We start from the raw sequence: 5,512 nt of genomic DNA, 5'->3' as shown, positions 1-5,512 counted from the left end.
TCACAGAGAGCAAATCAGTCAAGCAATGGCCATGACTCAGCCTCATGGCTGACACTGACAGGATCTACAAAGTGCAGTACAGAGCTACAGGATAAATCCTGAGGGTACTTGACTGGCCTTATCAGATACAAAAGTTACATTTTTTGCTATATAGGTCTTGCTTTATCTTGGTCTTAACTATTCAGCAGAAAAGTTTAAAAATGAGATATATAAAATAAAGCCATATTAATATGATGAGCTGTAAAAGGCTCAAGTCAATAACTTCTGAGGATAACCCACTAATATTATAGACTGCTGGACAGTGTTGGATTGTTTAGCTGAATTCAAACACCTATTGATGCTAATAGAATATTCACCTCTGACAGGACTAAACAAAAAAAAAGGGTATACAAAGGAAAGATCATTTTGTATTTATATATACAAAATAGTTAGGATAGATATACAGCTACTTTTGCTTAATTCAATGAGAAGAAAGAGGTGTACTAATAGTATTTGGACAGGATATCCTGTGTGCTTCTTGTACTATGGATAACCACTAAGAAGATTACAATGTACAATGTATTGATTATCGAAACTGTCTTATTATTCAGCTTTGAAACTGTCCTATTATTCAGCTTTGAAACTGTCTCATTCATATTTATTTCTCAACAAAATAAAAATAAATATTAAATAAAAAGATTTGGAAGTCCCAGTCTTCGCAGGGGGGAATAACATAAATAATATGATTGGAGGCTACAGAGCACTCCCTTGCACCCACCTGAGCCTGGGTAACACCCCAGGGCAATCCCTATCTGACACCCTGTCCCAGGCCAGCGAACCTTTGGGCCCTTGTGCTCCAGCTGGCTGATGTTATCACTGAAAGCTCTAAAAGGTTCCACATCACTGTCCTAGGCTTACTAAATGGAGATGGAAATAAGAAAAAGAAAAACAAGCCTATCCTGAAAAGTTCCAGTATCCCAAACCAAGATGCATGCTGGCTAAACTGCCCCTCTCCGCATGCACGACCTATAGTGACCTGCCTTCACCTGGAGCTCATTGAAGGTGTATGCATATGGGCCATGTCTCGTGCTTACTGTCTACGCAAAGGACATGTGAGGTAGAGGCGACGGACAGGACTCAGAGCCCTGTCTCTTATGCTGCGTCACTCATGCTCTGGAACATCCCACTGGGAGGCGCCCTAGCGCTGGGGCAACGTTTTAAACCCCACACCCTACCCTTCCCTTAGCAAACCGGTTCATTCTGAGCATACATAGCCTTATTAAACTCTGATGCTGTTTCCTGACCAGCGCGCACAAGAATCTAGGAACCTGGCCTGGACCCCATCGCCCACGGTAACTGCCAGCCCACCCACCCCACCCTGCATCTTTTCTTTTGTACTGGTTGACCCGGGGCCTTTGCCCTAAGCAACATCCTCAACCCCTTTCTCTGTCAGGCTAAACTAGGTCGCTAAATAGTGAAGGCTGGGACTGAACTTGTGATCTTCCCACTTCAGCCCCCCGATGTGCTGGGGTCACAGGCCTGTACCACCAAGGCCGACTAGCTAATTCCTTTTTTAAATCTTCTCATCTCTCACTTGAAAACGAGCCAAGTTGGAGCAGCAGCGTGAGCTTGAAGGACATCGGTCCTCCGCCATTTCTGCAGCTGCAGCCCCAACGTTAAGGTCCGAGCCGCGGTCGCCCATTCTCGCGGGGCCTGAGCTGCAGAGGGAACGGCAGCAAGAGGCGACCGGGAGGCTTCGCCAGCGGCCAGGGCGGGCGGGGCGGCAGAGGCGGAGAGAGCCCGCAGAAGCCGCGGGCACCCAGCCGCACTCCGGCGGTGGGCGCGCTGAGGTCGCCCCGGGGAGGAGAGACGCCACCAGGCACAGCGCGGCGCGTGGGGAGCGCGGAGCTGCACTCTGCAGGCTGCGGCGTGACCACGTGAGCCTGCGCCCCGCGCCACTGCGGAGACAAAGAGAGCGGAGGCGGGGTGCGGCGCGCCGGGCCGAGTGCAGCGCGGCCGCGGAGGAAGCGTCGGCAACTGTGTGGGGCCGCAGCAGCTTGGCAGGGATCCCTGGCTCAGAACGATCCTTTAGCGAGGGAGCCGGAGGGAGTTCGGTGATTAAATCTCATCCACCTTGCCCCTTCGAATGACTAGGATTCGGTTGTATTTCTGCTTTTTGTTGTTTTTTTGTCTTTGTGTCTGTTTCTTCCCCTAATAGTTGAAATCATTCTTCCTGAAAATCTTACTGCATTTTTCTTCTTCCCTTTTTTTTTTTTTTTTTTTTTTTTTTTTTTTTAACGTTGCTTTTTAAAACAGTTGACTTAGGCTGCATGAATCCTTTGCACTAAACCTTCTCTGTAGATACAAGATTTCAAGCATACACCCTTCTGTGTTTCAGGAGTAACATTCTAGATTCGCAAAAACTTAGGCTAGAGAACATTTTAACCAGTTGCTCCAGATACAAGCTATGAAGAATTTCAGATCATAGTGTTGCCAAGTTTATAGTAAAATTCAGTTTTTAAAATATTGATCATTGCCAGGTGTGGTGGCGCACGCCTGTAATCCCAACACACCGGAAGCTGAAGCAGAAAGATCATTGGGAGTTCGAGACCAGCCTGGGCTACAAAGTGAGCTCAAGGCTGGCCTGAACTGCATAGCTAGACCCTGTCTCAAAATAATAATGATGATGATGATGATGATGATGATGATGATGATGATGATGATGATGATAACATATTGATCATTGTCTACTAAAATTATAGACTTCCTACAGGAGTTTAACAGTTCATAAAACCAGCAGACTTTACTGATTTAGTGTGTATTTCTCTGTGCAAAGATTAAATTTTGGAAGATGTTTCTGGGCTTGAAGTCCAGGAGAGAAGCAAACCTACCCTGCTTATAAATCTAGTGTGAGGTTTTTAGACAAGGTCATGCTCTGTAGCCCAGGATGGCCTTGAACTCGTGGAGATCATCCTACCTCAGCCTTTGAAGCACTGGGTTTATAGGTATATGCCACCAGGCCTGGCTTTGTATGAAATTTTTAGTAGAAGGCAAGTGTTAAGGGGCCAACTGTGAGGATTAAGAAATATTTTTCAGCTTGCAGATCAGAGAATTCATTTATTTATCTATTTATTTATTTATTTATTTTCTTTTGAGACAGGGAGACAGAGTCTTGCTACATTGTACGGGCTGACATTAACTCACTTCTGTAGCCCAAGCGGCCCTTGAGCTCTCAGCGATTTTTCTGCCTCAGCCTCCCGAGTGCTGGGTTTACAGGCGTGTGCCACCACGCCTGGCAAGAATTCTTTGACTTTTAAATTGAGTTTTAAAAGTTGGCCAACATGATTGTGCATGCCTATAATCTCAAAACTAAGAGGCTAAGGCAGGAAGATTGCAAATTCAATCCAACCTGGGCAATTTAGCAATTTAGCAAAACATTCTCAATTAAAAAAAAAAAAAAAATCTGAGGATGTAGCTCATTGTGAGGGTCATGAGTCCAATTCCAAGTGCAAGTGCTGGGAAAAGAAATTAACTAGGCTGAAGGAATGACAGCAGGAGAAGCTAAGAACAATGGCAGCAGGCAGTCCCAGGAGCAGTGAGTTTGGGCCTGTGCCCTGCAGGCCTGGAAAGCCTCATGTCAAAACAGACCAGGTGACCTGAGTCCCCTGCAGCTCAACATAACACCATGAGTGGAAGACCCAATGCTATTATGGTCTACTGGACTCTTTTAGAATATTTTGCTGAGTTAACACACCTATAATATTCAAATAACGGAACTTAACAAAAAAGGGTATACAGATGAATGTCCATTTTGTATCTGTGTATTCAAAATGGTTAGGATAGATATATAGTTACATTCTCTTAATGAATAGAGGGATTTGTTGTAATAGTGTTTGTAAATAGGATATCATGTGTGCATCTTGTACAGCAAATAACCACTAAGAAGAGAGTATGCAATGTGTTAATTATTGAAACTGCCCTACCAATTTGATTTGAAACTGCCTCATTGGTATTTGTTTCTCAATAAAATTATGGGGAAAAATTTTGTTACAGTAAAAAAAGAAAAAAAAATAGACCAGATGGGTGGCATTTTCTAAACAGGAATAAGATCAGAAAAGTTGCTGTTACTCAAAGATTCTCCTGGCAGCTTCTGTGGGTTGAAGGAGGACAGCAAAACAGAGATTAGGATATAAGTCCCATCATCCCCTGTGCTATTCTCCAACAAGCTCTATAATTTATTTAACTATTCAAACAGTTTTTAAATGGCAATTAATTTGATTTCCTTCCATTAAAGACACATAACTGCCAGACGTGGTGGAGCAGTGGTGGGGACCACTGATCTAAATAAGACTTAATGACAATAACCAAAAAAAAAGTTAACAAGGGGAAGGGAAGAAGAACTGTCAGGGGAAAAAAAGGAGAATTGAGGCAGCCAGGTGTGGTGGTGCACGCCTGTAACCCCAGCACTCGGGAGGCTGAGGCAGGAGGATCGTTGTGAGTTCGAGACCAGCGTGGGCTACATAGTGAGTTCAAGGCCAGCAGTAGGGTTTGGGGAGAGGCATGAGCAGAGCAGAAGTGACTGGGGAACAACACCTGCCCCATCCTCCACCTGCCAGGCAAGGCTAGCATGCACTGAAGATGCGCTGACTGCATGTCTGGTACTGTTGTCAATCATGCTGCATGAACTGACTCATTTGTATTTCTCAACACTCTTATGAAATACATTTTCTTTCACCCCCATTTATAGAAGGGTAACCGAAGCACAGAGATGGTGAAGTAGCAGGTCCAGGGTCACCCAGCTGACAAGCGGTGCAGCCCGAATGCGTATCCATGCCCCCTGACTCCAGAGCTGGCCTCCCTAACTCCGCCATGATAAGAAACAGATAAATTGTTGAGTATCTTGCAGGAGAACTGGGTGAAGACTGGCAGCAGGTGTAGCACTACCTCATGTGATGCTCAGACATTCCTCTGGCGTAGACCAGAACTCATGGGCTCAAAGGCCAAGTGGTCTGGCCTTTGTACTGAAGGTGTCACATGAGGCTCGAGGATCAGAGCCTTGTCTTATGATGTGTCTTGTGTCTTTCTTCTGGACCAGGTGATTGCATGTATCTTTGCAGATTTCCACCATGAACTAAGAAGTGTCAGAGAAAGCCTAGTTTCCTCCACCTTTCACAAGGCTCTCCTTTACTGCCCTTTGATATAAGTCAGTGGATTTGAGCTTGATTGCAGGACCATGTCTTGAGGAACTCATGTCTTTTGTGAGAAGAGGCATCTTATTAGCTTAGCACAAAAGTGGGATGTATTTTTCGAAGGTTCACCTGAAGGGATACAAAAAAAGGAGAATACATGCTGATTGGACTCCAGAGATTTATTTTCCTATTTGGGGAGATGAGATTAACAGTTACATGACAAAAGCAAACAAAATGAGTGGCTTCTGGAGACTCCTTAGAGTCTTGGACTGGAAATCCCATTTAAACCAGCTATTCCTCTCTGGAATTTTCCCGGAGGATCTGAAAACATCATATCATAGGGA

The 5,512-nt window shown here is 44.8% G+C and overlaps 1 protein-coding gene across 5 annotated transcripts in view; it reads left to right on the top strand.

Annotated features, from left to right (window-relative positions):
- Positions 1–1,238: 1,238 nt before the first annotated feature.
- Positions 1,239–5,512, top strand: part of Npl (N-acetylneuraminate pyruvate lyase) — a 43,273-nt gene continuing 38,999 nt past the window's right edge. For 4 of the 5 annotated variants that reach the window (XM_023703609.1, XM_023703608.1, XM_004643454.2 and 1 more), the window contains exon 1: positions 1,239–1,331. The gene's annotated coding sequence lies outside the window, so the exon portion shown is untranslated. Of the gene's footprint in view, positions 1,332–2,015; positions 2,094–5,512 lie in introns of those variants that run through there. The other variant, XM_023703607.1, reaches the window with a different exon arrangement.

Source organism: Octodon degus, unplaced genomic scaffold (assembly GCF_000260255.1).
Source record: "Octodon degus isolate 3935 unplaced genomic scaffold, OctDeg1.0 scaffold00176, whole genome shotgun sequence".
In the NCBI taxonomy this organism is placed as follows: Eukaryota; Metazoa; Chordata; class Mammalia; order Rodentia; family Octodontidae; genus Octodon; species Octodon degus.
This window is presented reverse-complemented; position numbering and strand designations above follow the sequence as displayed.